Raw genomic sequence first — 27576 nt, 5'->3', positions numbered from 1 at the left:
GCGGTGGGAACTGTGGGGGAACAAAGCCATTTGCCGTGTCTGGAAGGACCATCCAGAACTCAGCTCAAGTGAAGGGTGGAATTTCCCCATTTTAAAAACACTACGTGAGCCAAAGAGAGTAAGTCTCAAGACCCATGGGTTTTCACTTGTTGACTCCAAAGACAAATGATCCGAAGTAGTGCTTTGTGTGAGCAAGGGGTCTGCCACTTATTCCTTCATATTGGGCGAACTTGAAGGAACTGTGCAGTACCCCTCTCCAAAACACAAAACAATGGGAATCAGATAAAAGACCTCTTGGGTAGAAATGGGTTGTTCTGGAAGCTAGGAAAAAGAATACGTAAGTGGAATGAGGTGAAACATGCCTTGACACACCTCCCATCATGTGCCAGGCATTTTACATGTATCATTCCATCTACTTGGCAACAACAAGCTCATGGGATAGCCTGAATTATTTTCCTGTCACAGGGTGATTAGGTCCCAAGTGTCACAGGTAGAAGGTGGTGGAGTCCAGGTAGCCAGGACCCAAGAGCCCACACACACACCTTCCCCCACCAGACCAGGCCCCTGGGAGCTACCAGTGCTGCAAAGTTCATGTGGTGGCCCAGATGGGGTCACCCAAGCATGAGATCACTGAGCTGATGAGCAAGTGGCATCATGGGAACCGCAGGGCCCTGAAGGGGCCAAAAGGTTTACCATCTTCTGCACTGAGCATCTCCTGCTTCGTGGTCTTTACACAGGAAGAACTTCCCTAGGATAATACTAGCCACAATGTTTAGTAATAATAATAATAAAAAAAATTTTCTAGAGTGCTCCCCGTGTGCCACCTTCTCTTTGTCTGTATGTGTGTATACATATTGTTTTCCATTTAATCCTTAAAACAGTCCATTTTACAGGCTAGGAAACCAAGGCATAGAGAAGTTAACTAACTTGCCTGAGGAAACACAGGAGCATGGGGTAGAGTTAGGGTTATCATCTAAGGCTATCTGACACAAAGCCTGTTCTCTGAAAGCTTAGGCTACCCTGCCTGTACATTCTTCTACCTCATATACCAGCTCAATCAATGAAGTTGGAATGGGTTGTGTCCATCGGAACAGGACCCACCAGGAGAGGCCGGCAAGCTGTCTCTCAAGGGGCCCCGCCGGATTCATTCATTCCTTGTGCCTCGCACACCCATGGACTGAGGACCCTACAGTCAGGGATGTTCCGAGAGACTGAAGCGTGCTGGCAAAACTCACGAGAGACGGGCATATACATCAGAATGAACTCTCAGTAAGTGTGTCCCCTTACAATGATTATTTGAAATGCCAAGAATACCAGAATGCCTCTGCTGCCATGGAGAGCACATTCATTCCTCGTCTGGAGACAAACGACAACCATGTCTCCATTAAACAGATATTTGTGGAACATCTGCACAGGCGTGAGCAAAGGCAGGTAGAGCAAAAAGGTGGTTAGGTGAGCACGTCATCATCTAATCTCCGCTGAGCTTCTTAGGGTGGTAGGTGACAGAAGACCACTTGTATTTGTTTAAACAAAAAGGAGAGTTTATTATATAAAGAAATATGGGGGTATCTCATAGTAACCCTGGACAAGAATTAAACCTTGGTCTAGAGAGGGAGAGAAGATAAGAACAAGAGAAACAGAAACCATGGGATCCTCTTTTTCTCAAATATATATATATATATACTGTGTGTGTATACTAAAACTTTTGCTATATATATAAATTACATATACATTTTTATATACATGTTTCTCTTAATTCCTCTCTCTCCTCCCATGCTCTCGCACATCACCTTTTCTCTATTCACCTGCTTTATTCTTCTCTTGTAGAAGTCACAATTCTTATCTTCACAGAAACTGATTCTTAATTAAACAGAAAAAGAATTTCTTGAAAGGATATTAGGAAGTCCAAAGAACAAGACAAGAAACAAAAACAAAAAAAAAAGGGATAAGGAGAGGCTAGGCAGCCAGACATGGCCAACATCGTACTACAGACCGAGCGTGGTAAGGATGCCCCTGCAGCCACTCCTGCAAACCCACCGACTCAGCTTGTCCACCCTCCCCACATGCTGGCACCAGGCGTCACGTGCTGCTGCCACGCTGCTCCCAGAACAGTCTCTACCTTTCCTGTAGCAAGCTTGCCAACTTTTGTTATGGAAATTAACAACTGCACAGGATATACACACATACGTACACACACATATATACTCTATACACATACAGAGACACGTACACCCAAGTAGAGAGAATAGTATAAGCAACTCCCATCATTAACTTAAATAATTCTCAACACATGGCCCATCCCCACATCTCCCATAAAATTTTGAGGCAAATATCTTCATCTTATCATTTATCCATAGCTACACTTCAACACATATCTCCAGAACAGGGTTTCACAACCTTGGCATTACTGACATCTTGGGCCACATCTTTCTTTGCCGAGGGGGCTGTCCTGAGCCTACTACAGTGCTTGGCAGCATCCTTGGTCTCCGTGCACTGGATGCGGGTAGTCGTCCTCACTCCTACTTATGACCACCAGGTATGTCCTAACATTGCCAAATGTCTCCTAGGGCGCAAAACTGCCCTTGATGGACACACACATAAATATACACACACAAAACTATCATCACACTTTAAACATTAAAAAAATAATTTCCCAATATCATGACATGTCAAGTCCGAGTTCAAATTTACCTGTCTCATAAATATCTTGACTCTATGTATTTGTTAAATCCTGAATGAGAATAATACCCACACCTTGCAATTGGTTAACGGGTCTCCCAAGCCTCTTTTAATTACAGGCCTCACTTTCTCACTTCTCTTTCTTCACCCCTTGCAATTTATTTTCCTAAGACATCAGATCCTGTAGGGGTGCCTGGGTGGCTCAGTGTGGTTAAGCATCCGACTCTTGATTTCGGCTCAGGCTGTGATCTCAGAGTCCTGGGATCCAGCCTCTCCTTGGGCTCCCTGCTCAGCGGAGAGCCTGCTTCTCCCCCTCCCTCTTCTGTTCCCCCTGCTTGTGCTCCCTGGCTCTCTCTCTTTTAAATAAATACATAAAATCTGTAAACAAAACAAAACACGATCCATAACTTTCTGACACGATTTAAGGGTTTAACACATTACAGTGAAGATGCAGATCACGAAATCACAGAACTTGAAGGACAGAGCCCTGCTAATGTCTTCAAACATTAATTTATGGACTCTCCCAATCTCCCTGTATGTTTTTTCCATAACAGAAAGCCCAGTGCAAAAAAAAAAGCTTTGATGAAATGCATCCAGATTGCAAACATGCCTGCCTTACCTTGGGGCATATGCCAGAAGATTCTGACTCAGTGAGTCTAGAATAGGACATAAGCATCTGTGCTTTCTTGAAAAAGGCCCACAGTCTGGGCACATGGGTCGCCCAGTTAAGCACCTGCCTTCAGCTCAGGTCATGATCCTGGAGTCCCTGGAATGAGCCCTGCGTCAGGCTCCCCCCCTCAGCAGGGAGTCAGCTTCTCCCTCTGGTCCTCCTGCCAGCTCCTGTTCTCTCACTCTCTCCTTCAGATAAATATATCAACAAACAAACAAACAATTAAAAAAAAAAAAAAGCCCCTCAAGCTTTACTGATCTGCACTTTGGGGTGGCTCCTACAGCTAGTCTCCGCAATTCCAAACCCGAACTTCCCCTACAATGTTTAGATGTCTGCAAAAATGCGCTGGGGGGGGGGGTGGGGCGGCATTGGAAACTGAGGCAGAGAAGAACAGAGATTTTACAAAAACTATCCCATAGAGAGTTAAGAAAAGGCAACCTTTACTTATACTACTTCTCTGTCCTTATTCTGTGTCTGAATTACTCTACAGTCGATTTACTTTTTTTAAGGAAGCAAGATTGCACAAACTGTTACCAACAAATTTTAAATAAATCGGTATTACCAACAAATTTCAAATACACCTAATTGTGATAAGGTACCGAAAAGTATTTTATTTCCCGCTGATTATTTCGATGGTACTTTAGATTCTCTTGGCAAATAGCCGTCGATATGAGAAAAATTATTTCTAATTCAACAGTATGACACACGTGGTCAACAGCACCTGAACGTTGGAGAAGAAATGAAGTTGGGTGGAAGCCATTAACCTTCACAAATTTCACCACAGACCGCCTCCAAGTCTTCAATATCTTTGTATGCATTTATCTATTTCTTGCATCAACCACCACTAACATCTATTACATGTCAGACACGGTTCTAAGTGTTTTCTTAATGTTAAGTATCATTTAATCTTTAGGATCATCTATGAAGATTATCATCCCCGATTTCACAGATCAGGAAACTAAGACACACAATGGTTTAGTAACGCGGCTCAAAAGAGGCAGAGCTAGGATCAGCTTGGCTCAGGACTCCATCTTTTCAATCACTATGCTTAGTCTTCAAGAACCTACAAAAAGTGCAAGTCTTAGCCCAAAACCTTGGCTTTCCCCACCCTATAGTTCCTACATGGCCCCAGCTTCAAGGACATTTTCGCAATTCCTTTAACAGTTCCTACTCTTTCCTTGTTCTAACTAAACACTCCCGCCCACATCCTTGTTTTGTTCTTAGCCTTCTGTTCTCACCTTAAACATTACTGCCTAAATTACAAACTCTAACGCAGCTGTATTTCTCAGCGCTCAATGCAAAACTGTCATTATGTAATTCATGGGTAATTACTTCCTTCTTGTCTTTTCCAACCAGGTGGTGACTACGTCACACAGCATGTCAGTCCTATTTATCATGTGTTGCCAATCACTGAATACCCACCACCTACCCAAAAGAAAGGGTCAACACAAACTACACCCTCAGCGATTTCTGTTGAATGAACCAATGAATGAAGTACACTCCAGCCTCATGTTTTCCCATATGTGACACCACCTGTGCTCACAACGATGCCCCACTACACCCCAATGAGTGTAGACTCCGGAGGCATACACACAAGAGCTCTGCAAAGTACCGGCTCTGCACACCAATATTACCTGGTCCTGGGCAGGACATCCCCTCCCCCCACACACCGAGATAGGCCCCACCTCAGGTGCACAATGGGGATTCTGACAACCCCCAATGGAAAGTAACCTATTCAAAAGGGAGAACCTGAACTCCTCCTCCCCCATCAACACGACACTTATTTGCTTCTCCTGGGTCTTGCAGACAGACTTTAGCCCCAACAAGGCCAAGGCCCCGTCTACCTGGTTCAGCGCCGGAGTCCCACTCACGCCATCCCCAGGCCCTGCGCACAGCACAGGTGAGGTAATTATTAGCTCCTCGAATGAAGCCCCGTTCTTGGCACTTCACACGTGTGAAACCCGGGGCGCACGACTTGACGGCTACCTTCTAGCGCACAAGCGTGTTCCTGACACACAGGCCCGCCTCCCCCCTCCAAACCCCAGTCCCCCGGGGACGCCGGCCCCTGACCCCGCGCCAGGCAGGCACCTCTGCACATAGAAGCATCTTCACAATGACGCGGACACCGTCGTCCTCTGTGTCTGTCGAGGAGTAAGAACAGGAAGTGAAAGCGGGCGTCCTCAGGCTACTGGCCACGGCCGTGGAAGTTCAGGGGTGCTGTGCCCACCAAGGCAAGGAAGCGGGGACGGCTGACGCCTAGGCAAAGAGCGAGCCTCAGAGAATCAGGAGACAGTAGCTGCTTCCACCAACCTCAGCTGAGGAAGCTGGGCGGATCAATGACCCCGCCCACGTCCCCTGCCCTAACAACCTACCTGCGCATTGGCGCCTCTACCCAGACTCTGATTGGACAACGTCCCCACCCCCTCGGCTGGAGGAAGGCTGATTGGATAACCCTTTTGGCCACGCCCACACAACCCCCTGCACAAACTATTCCTCTTTTCCCATCACCACTTGGTAGCACCTGAGGCAAAAACCACGTTCTTCCCTCTTTCCTGGTGCTGTTTTCTGAGCAAGAGGCCTGAGAGCTCCTCAGAGCCTTTAAATGCCACAGTCTACTGAAAGGCCAGCTTTCATCCATTGACTTGCTTTTGCACCTTTTTCAAAAGTCAGTTGGGCATATCCGTGGGGACTGTTTCTGTGTCCTTTGTTCTGTTCTATGATCTGTATGTCTGTCCTGCAAATACCACAGTCTTCCTTATTATAACTATTTAATAAGTTTTGAAACCGGGTAGCCTGTTGTTCCACGTTATTATTATTTTCAAACTTGTTTTCAAAAGTACTCTAATTCCTTTGTCTTTCCACGTGCATTTTAGAATAATTTTGCCTATCTATACAAAAAAAAAACCAAAAACCAACAAAAAACCCTGACTGGAATTTTTAAAATCTTATTTATTTTAAAGATTTTTTATTTATTTATTTGACAGAGATAGAGACAGCGAGAGAGGGAACACAAGCAGGGGGAGTGGGAGAGGAAGAAGCAGGCTCATAGCAGAGGAGCCTGATGTGGGGCTGGATCCCAGAACGCCAGGATCACGCCCTGAGCCGAAGGCAGACGCTTAACAAGTCTGCTACCAGGCGCCCCCCCGACTGGATTTTGACAGGAATTGCATTAAATCTCTCTATCAATCCGGGGAGAATTAACATCTTTACTTTGCTTAGTCTTCTAAGTCATGAACATGGTATATCTCTCCATTTATTTATATCCTTGATTTCCTGTATCAGTGCTTAATAGGTTTCAGCATGCAAGTCCTGGACATGCTTTGTTAGATTTATCCCTAAGTATCGTTTTACTAGTAATTGTGAATGTATGTTGTGGTGCCCACGTGTTCATAGCTGGCAGATAGGAGTACAACTTACTTCTGTGTTTACTCTGAATACTATTTCACTGTGAAATTCCATTATTCTAAGAAGAACTACTTTTTTGTACCCTCTTGCGGCATAAGGCCTGAAATCAAGATTCCATATTAAGGGCTGTTGTGACACCTGGGAAAATCAAGGAGGGGCTCAAATGACTTAATGCAAGTTCTCCTCTGTCTCCTCCCACACAAATAAGGCCCCCTAACCAAAAACCCTTGTCATCACAGGGACCAGAATAGTGTCTGTTGATTTTTGGGAAGCAGCATTCAGTTCCCTAAAAGTCCACTGAATTCTTTAAGCAAGCCACTCATACCCTCCCAGCAGAACCAGGACTTACCTCCTCCTCTTGTTAGGACAAAGTTTTGCATTCCAAGCCCCTGCTTGTTCCCTCTGTTCCCAAGTGCTATCCCTGTGCAGCCCTGCATGGTGCGTGCTGTCAATCACATCTGTCGGGTGTCAGGTGATCCCCACAGGTCTGCAGCAGGAATCTCCCTCTCACCAGGGAACTGAGGACAAGGTGAATAAAACAAGTGGCATCACAAACAGAGTGGCCCCACCTTAACTGAGGACATAGGGTCAGATTCACCTGCTCCTTTGCTAACTAACTGACTTCAGGGTTGACAATCATTATTTGGGAGAGAACTGGCAATCACTGGCCAGCTTGTGTGTTAGCTCCTGTTCTATTTTCTCAAATGGACATGGCCATCTCTTCCCAAACTAATGTCCCTGACGTTGGCAACCACACAACATGCTGACTGGTGTGCTTGAGTTCCACTGACTGGGAGTTGGGCCAGTGCTTGGTGTAGACATACAGATCCTGCTGCGGAAAGCACACCCCAAGCACAGTCCTGGGGATGACCCTCTATGTTGTCAGTGGAAAAGGAGGCCACGACTCCAGGGAGATGGAAGAATGGCTCCATGGCTGCCTCCTGAGTCACTGTGCTTCAGGCAAAGGGAGTGGCCTTGCTGTCTCCCAAGCTACCACTCCTTTCCCTGTTACCGTGTGTCCTCCTGAGCCCTCAAGATTTTGAGGTGCACATCCACGGCAGCCCAGGGCCCAGGAGCTGATGAGAAACACATATGGGAGGGGGGAGGGGAAGCATTTGGTGTTCCACTTCTCTCCCAGTGCAAAACCCCTCAGTCACACACTTGCATTTCTCTTACTGTTGTCACTTAAGAGCACATCAAAGGACTCTTCTTGTGATCGAGGGGCTTGAGGCTCCCATTCCAGCCATAGACAAAAATGGTCTTCCTGGCTGTGGACTCCAACACTGGGGAGATGGACTGGCATTCCCACAGGAAAAGGACAGTCAGCTGTGGAGCCACCCCCCAGCTCCCTTTCCCCATAAACACCCGAAACGTGTGCATCGTGTGTGATTGGCGACAGAACCCAAAACTCATGACTTTATGTGGCTAGAAATGAAAAATTATCCTGAGACAATCTATAGAGCAGGAACAGTGGGGAAGGGAAGCAGTCCACGGGAGAGAAAGGCTGTAGCAGAAGATGGTTTTGCTTCATCAGCGTCTGGGCTGTGGGTCCTGTGCTCTTTCACTGACCACTCGCTGCCCAAACCTGTTTAGCACAAGATCCCGATGCTCAGGGTTATGGGGGAAAGATCCACGGCACCCCTGTGGCACAGTGAAGGTATCAATTCACACCCTGACTTAAGCCAGGTGACTTGAAACCATACAACCATTGCCATGATAGAGGCTCCAACCCTGATGATGCTGATTGGAGACTCTCCGGAAGAAAAAACAGAAAGATGAGCAGGGTAAAAAGACACTCCCCCGCCCCCTCGGAAATCCAGGAATAAATAAACTGAAAATAAGGAGGAATGGAACCCTCCTCTCCACCCCAAATTAATTCAATGCAGTGTCACAATTTGACCCAAATGGAAATCCAAAATTTACAGGGACATCTGGGTGGCTCAGACGGTTAGGTGCCCGCCTTCTCCTGGGGTTCTGATCCCTGGATTCTGGGATTGAGCCCCATGTCAGGCTCCCTGCTGGGCAGGAAGCCAGTCTGCTTCTCCCCCTGCCTCTTCCTGCTGCTCCCCCTAGCTCCTGCTCTGTCACACTTCTTGCTATCTCTCAAATGAATAAATAAAATGGTAAGAAAAAAAAAGAAAAGGAAATCCAAATTTACTAAAATTATTTGTATGGCAAAAGATAAAAGGAGGCCAATTGGCTTTTGTCTTCTACAAAATAATTCTGAATTAGCTTTGTTTTTTTAAATAATAATATTTTTTATTGTATTATGTTAGTCACCATACAGTACATCCCCAGTTTTTGATGTAAAGTTCCATGATTCATTACTTGCGTATAACACCCAGTGCACCATGAAATCTGAATTAACTTAATGTCTGCTAAGACATGGGGTTTGGCTAACCTTCATGGACTTAATACGAGGGTTCAAACGATGGTTATACTAGTAAAATAACTGCATTCTCTAGCTTCTGTATTTAATGCTTTGACATCTCAGGCCTTGGTGACTTTGGAGGGACTGTCCCTGACAGGCATAGTTAATTTTTGGAGATGGTCCACAGCTTGCCTCTGAGCACACCTTTCACATGTAAACCAACCAATTCAGGGCCTTTGCCCCCAACCACTCCCTCTAAGAAGCTCTTACACTCTGGGCCCCCATCCCCTGCCCGATCACCCCAGGGCAGGGACAGACTACTCCAGACACCACTGTGGCCCAGGCCCACTGAAATTATTCCAACTAACCAGTCTTAAACCTGCTCACCCTGCCTCACCTGTCTCTTCCCGTGGAAACCACAGTGAAGGCTCTTGCCCACATTTTCCCTTCACTCCCTCTTTCTCCTGACTGACCCTGGTGCTTCCCTGGATGGCCCTTCATGGCTCTCATGACCTCCTTTCTTGGAATCTGTGTTTCTAAAGAGCTTCTTCCTTTGTGACAGTTATTTCTATATCTTCCTTTCTTACCATACCTGATTAGAATATACCCTGGTCCCATTAAACCTCTGAGACCGCCTAGGGGCAGCTGGGTGGCACAGTCAGTTAAACTTTTGGCACAGGTCATGATATCAGAGTCATAGGATTGAGCCTCTTGCTGGACTCCGTGCTCATGGTAGAATCAACCTGGGATTCTCTCTCCCCCTGACCCTCACCTCCCCCGTTTTACTCTCTCTCTCTCTCAATCTCTAAAATAAATAAGATCTTTTAAAAATAAAACTCACAAGGGAGACCAACAAATTTAAAAGTGGTAAATATTTTGCTATTATATATTTGGCCAATATGTTCTGTTCAGTGCCTATTTCAACATCTTGAACTTGAAGGGGACATGTTTTACCTTGTTATGCACAGGGCACCCAAACCACATTGTTATCACACACAATCCTTGAGGGCAGGAACTTACTGCACCCATCTTTCTCCAGGAACATAGGTATGACATCACTTTTGTGACATCCTACTGTGAGGACATTTGTTTGACACACTTGTTAAGGACATACAAGTGCAGGGGTGCTGGGGTGGCTCTGTGGGTTAAGTGTCTGTCTTGGTTCAGGTCGTGATCCCAGGATCCTGGGAACAAGCCCCACATAGGGCTCCCTGCTCACTGGGAAGCCAGCTTCTCCCTCTCCCTCTGCCCCACCCACCCCTTGTGCACTCACTCTTGTGCGCTTTCTCTCGGGTAACTAAGTAAAATCTTTAAAAAGAAAAAAGGACACACGAGTCCAACATCACTCAGTATTTTTTGGGTTCTGGACACAACTTATTTCTTGTTTATAAATTTTACTGAAGCCCATTTACGCTGTTACTTGTAAATGAGCCCACGTTGGGTGGGGCTCCCCTCAACAAAAGGCTCTAGAATCAGTGGAAGTTAAAATCACCTGTTAGGGGGCGACTGGGTGGCACAGTTGAAGTGTCTGCCTTTGGCTCAGGTCATGATCTCGGGGTCCTGAGATAGAACCCCACATTCGGCTCCCTACTAAGTGGGGAGCCTGTTTCTCCCTCTCCTTTGGACTCCTCTGCCAGCTAAAGTTCTCTCTCAAACACATAAATAAACTTTTTAAAAAATCCCGTTAGTGCCCTAGTGAAAAGGCTTTAGCAACCTCCTCTCCCACTTTCTGGAGTCCCTGGACCACCCATGGTATCTGTAAATTGTCCATGGGCTCCCAATGCAAGAAACGGCCCTCCTTGGCCCTGGGTTATAGACCATGAAAGCAACAATTGCTGGCCATGCACTGGGCTCTCCTGGAAATAGAGACTCTCACGGATTCTGAGCCTTCATATCCAGCTGTCTGTTATTCCTTGGGTCATGGTACCCCCCACCAGATCATTATAGTTAGCAAGGCCTTCTTGCTACAGGCTGAAGCCAAAGTCAGCTTATCCTACCTGAGGCTGGGGGTGGCTGCCTCTGTCCACAGTCCATTGCCAGACTCCATGGTGCTGGAGGACGTCAGCCCTTCCTTCTACCCTTGGGCACCTAGAGATTCCCATGGAATCAACTGAGTGAACATCAATGGAATTGATACATTTGGTTTTGACGACCGCCTCTCACTCTTGCTCGGGTGCCAACTTCACTTCCTAGGGAAGCACCTGTCCCACACCTTAAAAGTCTCAGTGCAGGTTGAAATTGACATGGAGACAGCAGAATCCACTGTGACGGAAAACCTCAGATTAAGACTCAGTATTGGGGCACCTGGGTGGCTGAGTTGGTTGCGTGTTTGCCTTTGGCTCGGGTCACGATCCTAGGGTCCCAGGATTGAGCCCCACATAGGGCTCCCTGCTCAGCTGCGGGCCTATTTCTCCCTCTCCCTCTGCAGCTCCTGCAGCCTGTGCTCTTCCCCTACTTTCTGTGGCAAATAAACAAGTAAAACCTTAAAGTAAAAATGCAAAGAAGTCTGAATGCATGGATTCCTGCATACAATGGAGCAATTAGCCTTGAACTGCAAATGAAGATGTGGAGTGGCTTTTGAGAAAATGGACTAGGCAGTCCATCATGGACATTTGGAATAAAAATCGCTTAAATCCTGATGATAGGAGCTAGTTAAATAATTTAGGGTATATCCATAAAATGCTGGGTTTTCTTTTAAAGAATGAATTGGAATTTATTCACATTTGGAAAGATCTCTAAGGCAGAGTGAGTTAAAAAAAAAAAAGTCAGAAAATACTATACTCCCAAATAGGCAAATACACATATATTTCTAAAAGGCCGGAGAGAAATCCCGTTACCCATAGAGTGATTTCCTAGGCAACAGAAAAACAAATGGAACAAAAATTAAAAATGAAGAAAAAGAGAGAGAGAGAAATGGGACTTAGCGGGGTAAAACAAATTTACATTTTTTTTTTAATTGTACGCGTCTTGTACTTTCATGCTGTTCACCTTGTTTCTCGTACAAGGTGTATGTGTTCGTGTATTTGGTAAGTTCGGAACATTAAAACCAGTTGATGTGTTCCTTACCCAGGGTATATGTAGATACCTGCTCCTTGTGAAAACATTACAGCATTACAAACAATATTGGAAGTATCCTTGGACCACAGCCTCCAACCCCACCAATGTCTACTCTCATAAGAAGTCACCACTGTTTTCAGTTTGGGGAATACCTCTGCAGTCATTAAAAGACCTCTGTTCTTGTTAAGTCATAAAAGAATATTTTTATTAAGCTGAAAGCAAAACTGCAAATATATTACGTTTTGCAAAAGGCCATTTTGGGCTAAGGTAGACACACAGAGTGACTTGCGTTCTTCAAAGCGCCGTCTCCTCTCCGGCTTGAGAATCGTCTATTTCTTTGAGGGGCCTGTGGCCACCATTCCAACCTTCCTGGCAGGTGACAGTATTTGGGGCGTGTATGTGGGGAAAGCATCAGTGACAGCATTTAGAAGAAGGTGCTCCGATCCATCCGTTTCTGGTCCTGGGGGGGTAATGAGAGACACAGCTGTGGTGCGGGGCTTCACATCTTTTTTTCGGGCTGTGGATCCTAGGGCAGTGTTCAGATGTTGTGGGCCTTGTTTCTTAGCCACTTTTCCCCTTCCTCCTGAATCTGGGGGCTTCACGGCATAAGCAGAGGGTTTAGGTGGTGGAGAAGCTGAATGTGATTCCGCTTCTAGAAACTGGACGAAAAGTCCTGAAAAAGAATTGTTGGCCATAGCTCGGTGACTTGGTTTCCCAGGTGTGTTGGGGGTGCTTCTGGATCCAGGCCCCCCAGTCACCCAGCTGGTAACCCCACCTGGCCTTTCACTGAACAGCTGGCGCATCTGGTCTTCTTGGATCCCCAGCGTGCCTGCCATCAACCTTAAGGCTTCCTGCCGGTCGGCATCAGGTGCTTGCAAAGAGCCCACGAAGAGTCTCCTCAGGAGGGTTTTGTCCACCATGCCTTCGGACTTACTTACTAAGTCCATCAGTTTCTTCTGGGTGTCCTCCAGGACTTCCTGCTGGACCTCGTTCTGTTTCTTGACTTCTTGGAGCTGGTCTTCCTTCAGACCCAAGTCAGCCTTTGCTTTCTGGAAGCGTCCCTGCAATGACTTCAGTTTCCCTTCTAGGCTGTCTGCCTTTTCCATCCACTCGGCGAGTTCCAGCTTGAGGGCGGCTAGAACGTGACCGTACTGCCTCCCTTCCTCCTGGGAGGCTGCAAGCTGGAAGGCGGCTTCCTCTTTCTGCTGGGTGACCATGTGCAATTGCTCCCGCAGCGACTGCACCTGCACACTGGCTCGATGGCTCGCGTTTTCCAAGGCCGTGGAAGACAAAACGAGCTTTCCCTGCAAGACCGTCACTTCCTCTCTGAGTTGAGCCACTTTGCCTTCTGAGACCAAAGCTTCGCGGCGACGAGAATCTTCGGCTTCTGAAGCGACGTGACGCCGTCTCTCCAGCTCCTGGGTGAGGCGTGATTCTCTCTCCCGTAAATGGTGCACCTCCTTCTGGAGGGCACAGGTTTCCATTTGTTTCTGTGTCAGTGTCAGCAGGACTTCCTCTCTCTCCTGTGGACACACAACTGTCTGGTCCTGCACGGATGCAACTGCATCGACGAGCCGCTTCGCTTCCCCGGTCTCGCCCTCTTCTTTCCCTCGCAATACTTGCTCCAAAGCAAGTGCCTTCGCTTCCACCGCAGCGGACTGGGATTCCTCCTCTCTCGGCAGCATGGAAAGCCGCCTGTTGGTCTCTTGCAAGGCCTGATTTTCCATTTCCTTTTCTCTACACGTTTCCACGAGCTTTGCATTTTCCTCTTTCAGTTGACACACATCCGTTTCAAAATCTGCTAGTCTCTCCTTCAAATCGGTGACTGCCTGCCTCAAAAGGTCATTTTCACTCACTTGGCTACTGAACTTCTCCTGCAAAGAAAGCAATTCTTCACTTTTCGCTTGCAGTCGGAGCTCTTGATCCGGAATGAAGTTTTGCAGAACGGCCTGTTTCTCCTTCAGCGGCTCCATGTCGGAATCCCCGTGTTCCTGTTGTTTGCCTTCTCCTGGGGACGCGGCCGACACGGAATCCATCCATCTCTGCTTCTCTTCCTGGAGGGTTCGAATCATTGTATCTTTTTCTTGCATTGATTTTTTTAGCTCTTCTACCTCCTCTTGGCGCAACTGAGAAGACTGGCTCACTAGGTCAGATGTCACGGCCTTCAGAGAGTCAGCTGGCTCTGAGGAGTTGGGGGAGGGCTGCAGGAAAATCGCATCCAGTTTCCCTAAGAGGAGATCCTTGGCGTGGCAATTCTCCCCGATGCTGAGCTGAATTCGTGCCAGGTCCTTCTCTAAGTGTTCTAAGGTTATTTCCTTGCCTCTGTAAGTCTGGATCAGGTCCATAGAGGTCGCCTGCAGTTTGGAATCCTCCTCGCTGCCAGTGCAAGCCTGCGCCTGGAGCTGGCGAAGATCGCTCTGAAGCTGGGGTGACTCCTGCTTCATGTTTTGGACCGTGGTCATCACCTGCTCTTTCCACTCTTCCATGATCTTCACTCGCTGTTTGAACGTGTCCCGTTCCCGCAGAAGCTCCTTGAACTGATCGATGTGAACGCCGCGAACCTCATCACCAGTGCTGGAGGTCTGCAGGATGGTCAATAAAGTCTGACATTTCTGACTTAAGGCATCCACTTCGAGGTCTTTTTCTCGAATAATGTGTGATAAATTCTGAATCGTTTCTCTAAACATCTCCTGACCACTACATTCAATTCTCGGGGACAGTTTCCGATTTTCCTCTTGCATCCTCTGGAGCTCTGCTTCTTTGGCAGCAAGTCTCTCTGTCATTTTCTGATACTCCCTTGTCAGATGGCTATTCTCCCTCGTTTTCTCATTTAAGACAGCCAACACTTGGTCGCTTTTCGAAGCACACTCTTGCAATTGCTGCTGAAGTCGCTCCACGTCCACGCGCTGGCGCTGAGAAGCTGCAGAGATTCTGCTGGAAAGACCCTCGATCTCCAAATCCTTCTGCTGGATAATCTGAGTTAGTTTACCAATCTCCTCTTTGGACAGCCGATCGATGTGTTCGGTCAATCGGATGTTCTGTTCAGTTAGAAGCTTCATCTCCACTTCTTGCTCTTTTATTCCTTGGACTGATCTTTGAGTTTCGCCTTTAGATGGATCAAGCTTCTCACTTCCGTTCTCTCTAGGAAGAGGCTGACTGCTTGTGACTTGAACGTCGTCACAGTGCTCTGCTGCAATGTGCTGGCTTTTGTCAGGCAGCTGGGCTTTCATTTGGTCTAATGTGTCTTGCAAATTCTGAATCTCCTGGTCTTTCGCTGCAAGGAGCTGAGAGCGTTCAATATGCAGCTGCTCCTGCTGGGATTGAAGATGGTCCACTTTCTGCTTCTGCTCCTGTAGAGACTGAAGCAGTCTTATCTTCCCCTGCTGCTGGTTGTGAATGATCTTCTGTTGTTCCTTTACTTCCTCCTCGAGGTCATCTTTTAACTCGTTCAGTTGGAAGACTTCACACTCCAGTTCGAGGATTTTAGGGTCAGGTACAGGGCGACTCTGTTGTCTCAGGCGCTCCAGTTCTTCTTTCAGATGATGATTTTCGGCGGTCACGGAGGTGAGACGCATGTCTTTGTCCTCCACGGTTTGCTCTAAAAGGTCATTGCTTCTTGAGGCTTTTTCTTTAATGACCTGTGTCAATTGCTTCTGCTCCTCCAAAGCAGAGGACAGCATGTCCTTGGTTTCTCTGTGGTCGGCGTCCATCTGCTCGATCTTCTTTTGGAGGTGGAATAGTTCCAGGTCTTTCTCTTGCATGAGTTGGATCAAACGTGCATGCTCTAAAGGTAACAATTTCTTGATGGTTTGCTTGTACTTCCTCTTCTCTTCCAACGCCTTCTTCTCAGTCCGACACAATTTCGCTACTAACCGCCCTTTTTCGATCTTTAAAGCCCTCACAGCAATGTTGTTTTCCAGACACTCCTCGTTGTGACGGAGAATCGATTCTTCCAGCTGGTGTCTTACATCTTGGAGTGCCAAAACCAACTTCTGGTTTTCTGCTCTGACATCAGAAGCAACGTTCTTCAGATTGTCGTTCAGCCGCTCCATCTCTGCAAGTTGTTGCTCCACCCGTCCAAGCTCACTTTCCCTTTGCTCATACTCACGTAGTTGTTGGTGGTGCCTCTCAATGACGTCGGCCAGTTGCTTCTTGTGGAGACTCTGTAATACCGATACTTCAAGTTGGTGTTCGTCTAGCTTCTTCATCCGCTGTTGTTCTAGGTCCCTGATGGTGGTCTTCAGTTTCCAAATTTCACTGGAGTCTAGTATCTTTGATGACGACTGAGACAAACGCCTCCAGTGACTAACCTCAGCCTCCAGTGTTTCGATGTCCTTCAGGAGTCTGTTGATTTGTGCCTGTGATGTGATGAGGTCGGCAAAGTCCATCTCCTCGCCAGTGGAAGTTCCCTTTCCCACGTGCCCGGTGAAATCAATGTGGCTGGTGAAGCAAGGCTCTCTGCCATCCACTTCCCCTGGGGAATGGTCTAGGCCAGAGCCCAGGCCACCAACCCAAGGCAACATCTCTGCGGGTCATAAAACTGTCCTGGTCCGCTGTGGAAAAGCGTCCAGTGCAGTCGGACTACCCCGCCAAGTGTCCCAGAACCCCTGCCTGCGCGAGCCTAAGAATCCCAAGACAATAAGCGTTTCTAGGCAACGCTTGCGTGGGCCCGGCCCCCCTCCCCTCTGCAGACCAGGTCCTTAGGAAAGGCCAAGGCCTTGGTCTTTCCCAAGGCCGTCTTTGGCCACTGGTCCCGGTCCCAGCCGCTCATCCCCACGACTTCTCACGCCAGGGCTGGGCCCCTTCCGCTTCTTCCCCCGCTTTCATGGCGGTCCTGGGCGGGTCCCAAGTGCATGCTCCTGCCTCACCGCCCCCAGGTGCCTGCCCACACAAAATTCACTTGGCCCTCGACTTTCCCCCTAAGTGGTATCACAGTACACAAACTCCTTTGGCGTGTGCTTTCCACGCAACCGAATCTTTTTAATGGAGATGAAAGGTACACAGTCCCACGCACCCATCCACCTAGGAGTGAAGGTCCTAGGTGCATTTGACAAATGTCTACACACGTGTAAGGCATGGCCCTCAAGAGACTTTGGGCATTTCCAACCTCCAGAGGCTCCAGAGTGACCTGTCCCTCCCTGCCTTGTTAGCCTGCGGGGACAGGGAGTCCCACTCCTGGGTTTGCTGGTTCACTGGCGGCCGGGAGCGCTGTGACCCATCAACTGCCTCCCGCAGGTGTGCGGCCTAGACCGGGGAGGGGGTCGCGGGCGGTGGCGAAGACCGTGCTGGATAGGGGGCTCCTGGCATCTCACAGAGAGGCCTGGGGTTCAGGCCTTGGGTGGAGGAGGGGCTGGGAACCACACCCCTTGCCTGGTCCCACAAGGCCCCCGGTGGGCGGTGCCACTGGATGAGAGGCAGAGAGGGCGGGGCTCCCGTCCAGGAACAGCTCCACAGCCGCCTGGGCCCTGAGGTGATGCAGCCCTCTGAGCGATTCCCAAGCTGCCCTGCCCAAGCCCCTTGGTCAGCCGCCTCCACCAGGAAGAAGCAATCCAACTGCATGAAGCAGGGGCCAGCTAGACCGCGGGTAGGCGAGTGCGCCGATCTGGGTTGGCACGGGATGAGCCGATTGGGGACGCTGGCCTGGCCGCCTCGGCAGGGTGGTGGGAAGGTGGTCCATGCAGGGGCTGTACAGGTGTTGGTGTTCCCTAACCCGGGCCCCTATGGACCCGACTGCCCAAGTTTTTGATATTGACAAATTGGGAACTGGGTGGAAAGAATTGTGGAAACGCCTTGGGCCGACTTTTAGTTTAGCTCTTTAATAGCTTTTTAAAAAGCCTTTCTCCCTTTGGATTTGGAAGCAGATCCTTCTCCAGGTTTCTTGGGGACTGTTTTCATGCTTGACAGGGAACATTCTCCATTATGAAATGACAGAAGACACCAGGGTTTGCAGACCACCAGGATGTTGGAACAGGAACCACTGGTGGTTTTGAGAGGTCGTGGAGGTGACTGTCATGTGCCCAGTTATCTGGGACACATCTTTCAAGGTCTTTTAGGGCAGTTAGCTGTACTGGACCTAGTGACTGTTTTTGCTGGGCAGAGACATGAAGGTGTGAGTCTTCCACAGCTCTTGCTTCTTTTTTTCCAAAAGTTGGGTCAAAGGGGGAGTTTGACTTGGCCAGAACACGTGCGGATCGTTCCGTGTGTGTGTGTCTGTACCAAAATACTTTGACTTCCCCTCCCATTTCTTCAATTTCCTTTTTTGAGGTTTGGGTCCCCCCCCCCACCATAACTTTTTGCTTAGTGGCTTAGTTTTGTTGTTTAACTTTGTTGCTACCCCACCCTATTACCTTAGTGTGCATTTATCCTGTTACCAGAGTTGATGCCTGTGCCCTAAGCCTAGCGCTGCCTACTTTTCTGTCATTTGTAGGAAATGATAGAAATAATGCCCAGCGGGAGGTAGACAGGATAGTAGTGATGTAGTTTTGGAAGGCAGGTGAGGTTTGGTGGGCTGAGATCTCGAGCCAACGCCCGAGAAAGAATTCTTGAGACGTCTTTAGGGCAAAATGCTGGTTTTCTTAAAGCACTGGGACAGGATCCCTGGGCAGAAAGAGCTGCTGTAATAGGGTTGTGGGGGCAACTGATTACATACTTGGGAGTTGGGAGAGGGAAAGAAAAGGGAGGGCTTCAAAAGAACTTTCCTAGCTAAAGAGGATACTGGAGACCATGCCATTGTCAGGTTAAGGTTGTTTTCCCTTCTAGCAAGGTATTAACATTAAGATAGTTGGAAGTTTCCTGGAGGAATGTCACAGGGTATCAGCCTGTGCTTTGTCCTTCTGCTCCCTCTGCAGGAGTGGGGGCCAATGATTCAACAGAGAATCTGTAAATGAATCCTAAGATAATTCCTTGTGAGCTTTCTTACCCCCGCCTCCCTTTGCATTCTTAGTAACATGCCTTGTAAAATCAATATTCAATGACTGTCAAGACTGATTTGTCATGTTGTCATTCTGGCCTCTTTATATACTGTATCAGGAAAGGGGTGTTTGCTTTTTTTGTGCAAAGTTCTGAGGTATTTATTTATTTATTTATTTATTTTATTTTATTTTATTTAACAGAGAAAGAGCACAAGCAGGGGGAGCTGCAGGGGGAGAGGAAGAAGCAGGCTCCCCACTGAGCACGCAGCCTGACCTGGGGCCCTATCCCAGGACCCTGGGATCATGACCTGAGCCGAAGGCAGAGCCTTCACCAACTCAGCCACCCAGAGGCCCCAGTTCTGGGCCTTTTCAAGCTACCAAGCCAGTCGGCCCCTCTTTGGCCCCAGCTTCCTCTGTAGCAGGTTCTCTCTTCACACCTGGATTCTGGCCATACGTGCCCCACTTCTAGTTTATGGAGCAGGCCGAGCATTCTTACCTCTTAGCCTCTACCTGAGATTCTCCGGAGTTCCTTTCACCACACCAGCCCTGTAGCTGCCTCCTACTCATTCTTCAGCTCTCCAGGCCAAGGTGTCTGCCTCTAAAAGGCCTTCCCTGATGCTCCGACAGAGACTGGATGGCCCTATCCCGGGGAACGTTCCTAAGTCCACACAGCACCTGGTTTTCTATGATGCAGTGGCCTCTTTACTTGTTATTGTTCTCCAGTAAACAAAATGCCTTGAGAGCCATTGCTGTCTTTCTCTTTCATCTCCCAGGGTCTGCTGTGGTGCCTAGCACAGGGTAGAAACTCCACAAAGACTATCAAATCCAGTGTAAATCTAGTTCCTACCAGATCGCCCTGGCGGTGTGAGCCCAAGTATGGGAAAATGAAAACTGGATAGAGTCAGTGGTGATTCCTACTGGGACTGTAATTCTGGCCCTGACCTTTGACTCTGTTTGAAAATCTTTATTGCTCGATGCCAGTGGAAGCCGAGGCTATTACAGAGCTATGAAGGGTGTGGCAGTTATGCTCCCAAAGTCAAAACTGTTTTTCTGGGGAAGCTTTTGCTTCACTGCTGTCGATTTCCTCGACATATCTGTATTCCTTCCACTCCGGTCATTGTCAAGGCAGAGGGAGGAAACACGGAGGCAGGAGAGAGCCTAGAATTGTGATTCTGTGTTATCGTGTTACTGACAGACATCAGAAGTGGGATTCTGGGTGCACTGCACTCAAGAGGAAGGCTAGAAAGCATAGGTCCCCTTCGCCCATGAGTGAAGTCGTGTGTGTGAATGGCATGCCCATCGTGTGTGTTATCCATTCATAAAAGGCCATGTTGTCTTCCCAAGAACAAGGACCTTGTCAGCAACCGCACAGTGAGGTTCCATGGGACGAACATGGGGGAGAATTAGGAATGGCTGCAAGGAGGGAGTTCTCATGATGTGATGTGTTTACAATGGGAGGATGAGCGTGTTTCAGAAGATGGTTGTGTATCACAGACATGAGGCTATGTGGTGGTCTCATGACAGGGGGGTCCCAAAGAAGAGAATTAGGATGGCTGATTCATCAAGGGGCACTTATGGAGGCCACACTGTGTACTGTTCAAGGTATTAAAGAATCACAAGTGAACACAACCCAGTTTCTGCCCTGAAGGGGCTCAATAGATCTGTGGAAGAGACAGACAAGCAAGAAATAATTATAGACCATGAGACAAGTGTTTAGAGAGGGACAGCTAATACAGTGAGCAACACTCCACTCTGAGTGAATGGACAGAGGTACCAAAACCAAACAAACAGACCAGAAGGAAATTGGAGCAGAGCCTTTCCTCCCATGTGTAAGCACGACTTTCAATGTTCTCTCCTATTGATTAGGTCTCTTTTCCTTGTAAGAGAACCCAACTCGAATTGCCCTAAGCCAAGATGGGAACTTTACTGGCTCATATGTGACCCAGAGTCCAAAAGGACTATGGCTGCAGCCAGGGCTGGATCCAGGGGTTCCACTCTCTAGACAGGCTGTGTCCACAAGGAGACACCCCTGCCCCACCCAGGTTTCCTCCCTCCTCAGTTCAAGTCCCAGAGGGACATAGACTACTTTTCACAGTGGCTAGAGCCCCAGGACAGACTCTGAAGATGTCTGGCTGGGTTCCATGCCATGCCCTGGAAATGCAAATGGAGTCGCACCACCCAAACCACAGGGAATGGCAATGGGGGAGTACTGGTCCCCCAGAGAACACTGGGTGCTGTCACCAGCAGGGGAGAAGGAGTGATGTTCAGATACACTAAGTATTACATCGTGTCTTTTGTAGGGAAAGAGAACCGTCATCTACTCTTGTGAAAATACAAATTAGTAAAGAGGATCTTGAAGAACAGTTTGGCAGTGGCTATTAGAATTCATAAGGGGAATTCCTTGAGCCAGCAATTCCTGCAAATACGCACGTGTACCTGTGCTTTCTACAACACTGTTTAATAGAAAAGCATATAAATATGCAGCTATCTAAAGGACCATCAGTATTGAATACATTAAGTAAAATGGAATTTCCATGCAAAGGAGAACTAGAAAGCCATCAGAAATATTGAGGCAGAGCTATAAATGACAATAGAAGCACAGCCATGAGTTACTAGGATCCAGAATAGTTACAAAACAGGACGTGTCCATTATTCCCTTTTATTAAAATTATACATAAATCTATTTATTTTGAGAAATGTAGATTCACTCATTCAACATATATATATATATATATTGAACTACAACCTATGTATTTATTCAGTGTGTATGTACAGTCTCTCAGCAAAAACTTACTGACCCTTCTAGGTGCCAGGCACTGGACTGTATTTGTGTTTTCATGTGTGATATTTATCCGTCTCTAGGTGTACTGTTCATCCATAGGAGAAAACACTCTGAACACTGGTTATCTTGGTGGGGGGAGAGATTATGCCGGGTCTTTACTTTCTACTTCATACATTTCTGCATCGATGGATCAAAGGTAATGCAAAGCGTTAGCTCCTTCATTATAGGTAATCATTCCGACACAAGTATTCACCAAATATACAGAAAGTTATGACAGCGACAGTGTGGAGTAAACAGCCAGGCCAGCACATGGCACAGCCTGCACAGGTTCCACTTATAATCTGTAGGAGGGAAACGAAGGATGGGGGAGATGTTCTTTCTGGGAGTCTCTTCACCAGGAGCATGACTGTGGCACTGTGGTTGCACAGAGGCCTGTCTCGCTGTCTCATCTTTCCTGTGTTATCTGTGTCCACCATCCCAGAAGGCCATCCTCTCTGGGCATGTCCTCTGACCTGAATTATTAGTAAGCCCCCTGAATACTCTGCCAGACACAGACTGAAAACGATGGAACATTCTGGAAGAGGTTTACCTTGGACTGAAAGGCTTAGAGGTGAGCAGGGAGTTGCTGGAAACACTCATACTTAAAACGTGAGGGGAAACCCGGAGCACAGGGGCAGAGGAGGTGATATAACAGGTGGAGCAGGTCAGGTATAAGACAGCGGGGAGCAGTGGGGGCGGGACGGGAGGATGACAGCCCCCCTCCATGAGGCAGCCACTTGGACTTAGGGTCTGATGCTGCCAGATTGGATGTTCCCAAGGAAAGCTGGAAACAGAGATTTTCAGGAAAAAATCTACTTTTGCACTGGTTGTAAATCACTGAAACCCATTTTGTAAAGATTGAAGAACGGGGACCTATGGACATGTGTTTTAAATTCCTTCACGGTAAATGCGATGCAGTGTAAACGTATCAGCAGAAGTACACTCCGCGTGACATCGCAAGTGCACACCCGCAGGTGCAGACAGACAGACAGACACACACACACACACACCCCTTTTGAAAGGAAAAGGGGAAAAAAGCAAAGAGCGTTCTGTAGTGCACATCGTACCACGTAGGTTAAGGGTACTTGCCGATTTGAAGTGGGTCCCCTGAATGTAATTCTATAATGGGTTGTGATAAGAAAGGCTTGACTCTGTGGGAAGATGGGAAAGAGAGAAATGAGTCAAGGAGCTCAGTTTCAGCAGAACCGCAAACACCCACTCCAGGAACGGCAAATACATCCTGCTCCTGTTCAAAGCAAGGGCCACTCACTCCACAGGGCCTTCTGCTTCCTGACGTCTGGCCCTCGGCACACGCACTCACACGTCAGTGGATCGGGGCTCCGGCGAGGTCACTAAGGAGGACACTCCGAATCGGATGCCCACTCACAATCTCATCATGAAATACTGAACGCTCAGAAATCGCTCAGGATACGTCAGCAAGGATTTTCCTGATGTTCCAGGTTTTCCAAGTCGTCTCCAGTTTTCTGCCTCTTCTCAAACAAAATCTTTAACACAGTGCTCACCGCTCACAGTTCACTGAAAAAAGGAAGCCTATTCAGACTTGAAGTCAGTAACATTGATGGGATGACTCCCTCCTCCAGGATATGCAAAAAATCAGACCTCAGAGAGCCGAATCCTCCATCACAACAACCATACACAAAGGCCAATGCGTTTTTCAGCCCAGAAGCACCTCTGGGCTTGAGTGAGAGCCCGCTTCCTCTTAGTTCACTCGGGGTCCCAACAGGCTAGGACATCGTCTGCAGAGGCACAGCCTCAGATGCCAGACGGCAACCGATCAGCATATTTTCTGTAACGGAATCCTGTATTTGGAAAGGGTGAAAACCTTGTTTTCATAGGATAAACTAGATCAACCTCATACTTGAAAACTATTTCCAGATGATGAGAATTAGACATCCTTGAAGGATAAGCTGAAACTTTTATGCTCACCAAAATTTTTTTTAAAGGCAATTCTTGGCATTTTATTGAAATCACTCATTTAAAAAGAAGGAAGGGAGTTCCTTCCAAACCCTCGGGCTTGAGGCCAGGGCTTAAATCTCAGCTCCGCCCCTTCCTTCACAGGTGCTGAGATGGAAATTCGCTTCACTGCTTTGAGCCTCGGTTTCCCCACCAGAATTCACGAGGCTGCTCTGAGCACTGAATGAGGGGATGCAAGGGAAGCATTGCACACGGTGCTACAAAAGCTCCCAGCAGAGATTCACAAACTCGCCCTCTACAACTCTGCAAACTCCTTAAAACCTGGTCAGCGTGGCCCCCGGAATATCTCACAGACAGTAAATGACTAAGTTCAGCCTCCCATTCATTCGCTCAAACAATATTGACGACGCATCTGCTCTGGGCTGGGCACCTCTCTATGCCCTGGAGATAACGAAGTAGACAAAATACACAGAACAATTCAGATCATGAAACTAGTGTAGGTCATTTCAAGGTTCAGAGAAATGACGTTCATGGACAGAACAGTCACAAGGGAGAGTGTATTGCATGTGGAAGATGGCTCGACAGGATGGAATGAGGTCCCGGGGCCAGCAAGAAAGCGGGGAGGGGGTCCAAGGAGAGGTTCCCCTAAAATGAGGTCTCCAGCATGCATCCGGCCCCCTCCTGACCGCTGCCTCTGACTCTGCCCGGCTCTGTCCTCTGGTCCAAGCCACACTTACTGGATGCTGGGCAGCTTTCTCGTGACAATCACTGCAAAGTCGACCTCAAAAATATTTTCATGGGAGATCTTCATCCTGAGGAAAAATACACAGCAAGTTTGCTAATTCTGTATTCCCGCATACATTTACTGACCATCTTCATGTACCGAGTACTAAGCCCCAAATAGCAACGGGCTATTTCAGGGATTTAAATCAGGAACGATATGGTCAGAAAGGTACTTTTCAGGTGACTTTGGTCTCTGTGTGGAGAATGGATAGAGGAAAAAAGTTAGAAGATTCTCAGAGCCGTCCAGGAAGAAGGTCCAGGGAAGAAGTCACAGGGAGCCTGAACTGGGGGAGCAGCCACTGGCATGGAGGTGGGGAGGCACTGAGAGGCGCTGGGGAAGTAGGAGCTAACAGATTTTCCAAAAAGCAGACTGAGACAGATTAGAGAGGGTCAGGAAACAATTGTGTGTTTGGGGGGGAGGAGTCGGGGCCAGCATGTGCGGGATCAAATAGGATACAACAGCAAACATCACAAAGCATCCCCGTCAGTGAGGGCGAGCACTGTCTTGTGGTACATTTACGTTTTTCTGTGAGAGTCGCCTACGGTGGGTGGGAAAGGGCAGGCGTCTGCAGCCAGGGAATGGGGGTCAGATCCCATCCACCACGTGTCTGCTGTGAGGTGCTGCAAGTCACTAAACTCCCTGGGCCAAGCTTTCCTCGTGTGCACAGTAGAGAAATTGACTGCACCTCACGGGGTTGTGAGGACTCATGAGGAAATAAATATACAAGCCACACGCACAGCAGGACCTGCGCTAGTAAGCGCCAAGGGTGTGCCTTTGATTTACTGACACGGGTACACAGATGTGGGGCCTGGCCTGGGCTGTACATGTATTTTTACTGTGGGCTGTAGTACAGAAAGTGTGAAAGCAACACACAGAGACACACACACACAAACATACACACTGAGTTAGACAAAGACAGTCATACGCACAGAGACGCAAAGACCCACACACAGCGGCACACAGACAGAAGAGACAGACACAGAAACAGAGATACAAAATACAGACATGTAGACACACAGACCCCTACACACAGACACACAGAGAGGCAGAGACACAAAGACACAAACACAGAGACACAGACACACACACGCAGAGACTCACAGAGAACGACACACACACACACACATAGAGAGACACACTAACGGCCCTGCTCCACCACCTGCCTCCCCAGCCTGGTCACCCCCTGGGCTCCTAGCACATTCCCCCCATCTCTGTCGTGTCCACTCACTCACTCAGCCCTGAGGAGGATTCTCGAACGCATTCTCTCCTCAGCTCACCAACTGCAAGGACACCCCTTTCTGGCCTGTTTCAACCACACACTGCGTGTCTCCTGCAACAGCTCCTCACACCCCTGAGGCCTGGCAAGAAACAAGGCGCTCCACAACCTGCTGACTGTTCGGCATCCCCCCCGCCATGCATGCTTTTAACACCCTCGTGTCCACCTTACTTCTATTCCAGAAATACAGAACCAGTTGGTCAAAGGGGAAAGACAAAGAGAAACACAGATGCCGGTGTCCAGAATCCGGTGGTGGTGCCGCCGGTGCAGGCTGGGCCAAAGGAAAAGCGGGGGTCAGGATGACACCCCTGTTTCTGATGTGAACAACTGTGCAGGGAAGAGCACCGTGTATGTAGACGGTAGTATGTAGTATGTATATTAACTCACCTATGTAGACAGTCAGGAGCGATGGGAAGCAGGGATGGGGGAGGGTCGCTGTCTTAGGGGTTGGCAAGATGGGGTCAGAAATCACAAGCAAGCATTTTCTAGTAGGAGGTGATCCCTATGGGTTAAGTGTCAGGACCATAGGTCCAGCTACCCCCCAACCTAGTGGAAAAATCAGAGGGTCTGGTTTGGGGGAGAGGGAGGGTGACAGAGGGACACAGGAGGAGAGAGTAAAGGACCGCTTCGTGATGTATCAGAAAAGACAGGCTCACCCATCTCAACCGTTCACTCTCAGAGCTGCCACACATGCCTGCCCGTCTGCAGAGCGCGGCGATGGACGAGCTAGCTGAGGCTACTGGGAGGAAAGGCTTAGGGCAGACGAGAACTAACTTCTGCTAGGAAACTCCACAGCACCCTTCCAGAACATTACTCCCACGACAGGAAAGGGTAAGGAGAGTCTAAAATTCCCAAAGACAATGAGAACAATTAAAAGCAGATGAAGGACAGCATACACTCCCACATCTTCTGTAGGACTTCTTACTTTAGTATAAAGACCTTCCCCTTGGGGCGCCTGGCTGGCTCAGTCGGGTGAGCGGCCGACGATGATTTCGGTTCAGGCCACGATCTCAGGGTCCTGGGATCCAGCGCAGCATTGGGCTCTGTGCTTAGAGGGGAGTCTGCTTAAGATTCTTCCTCTGCCTCTGCCCCTCCCCCCCCAATAAAAGTCAAATCTTTAAAAAAAAAAAAAAAAGCGCTCCCCATGCATCAGCTACTTGACCCTCAGAAGAACTGACTAAGGGGTCACTGGGGAGGGAAAGCTACCAAAAGGCACACCTCGAGCCTCTAAGGAACAGACAGCTTCTTTCTGGGCTTTCGAAAAGGAGCAAAATGGCTGCAGCACATGTTTCCACTTTCGACTCTGGGATTCCCTGAGCCTGTCTGACACGCCACTCACTGAAAGCTGGCGAGTCACAGGAGGCAAGAAAGACACCGAAGACAGGACCGGCTCCTGGATGGCAGCTGGGGACCGCCGTGAGGAAGCACAGCCCTTGGACTGGAAGGGATCCCGCAGGGCCAACCGCAGCACGGGCTGCCCGAGGTGAGACCCACCCTCTGCGTCCTTGATCCTTGGGTTGTGTGAAAACAGAAGTCGGGAGACACCGATCAGCTGAGGTCCCTTAAAGGGGTTCACTGCCCCTTTATTCTGTTTCTGTGATGGTACTGGCTTTCCTGGGCCCTCCTGGTGCCCGCTGCCCGAAGTGGGGAGCCTTCAACTGCCCAAA

General features: G+C 48.4%; 2 pseudogenes across 2 annotated transcripts in view; both read right to left on the bottom strand.

Annotated features, from left to right (window-relative positions):
• Positions 1-27576, bottom strand: part of LOC148110499 (thyroid receptor-interacting protein 11 pseudogene) — a 157759-nt pseudogene that overhangs the window by 41975 nt on the left and 88208 nt on the right. Inside the window, exons 1-2 of one of the 2 annotated variants that reach the window (XR_015727422.1) lie at positions 7104-16705; positions 5438-5605 (exon numbers count right to left, since the gene is read on the bottom strand). The exons of the other annotated variant lie outside the window; for it this stretch is intronic. The product of XR_015727422.1 is annotated as a thyroid receptor-interacting protein 11 pseudogene, transcript variant X1 (transcript). Of the gene's footprint in view, positions 1-5437; positions 5606-7103; positions 16706-27576 lie in introns of those variants that run through there. 2 annotated transcript variants of the gene reach the window in all.
• LOC148110500 (thyroid receptor-interacting protein 11 pseudogene) overlaps positions 24544-27576 on the bottom strand; it is a 46789-nt pseudogene continuing 43756 nt past the window's right edge.

This window comes from Ursus americanus, chromosome 2 (assembly GCF_024610735.1).
Source record: "Ursus americanus isolate L20-20 chromosome 2, mUrsAme1.1.p, whole genome shotgun sequence".
Classification (NCBI taxonomy): domain Eukaryota; kingdom Metazoa; phylum Chordata; class Mammalia; order Carnivora; family Ursidae; genus Ursus; species Ursus americanus.
This window is presented reverse-complemented; position numbering and strand designations above follow the sequence as displayed.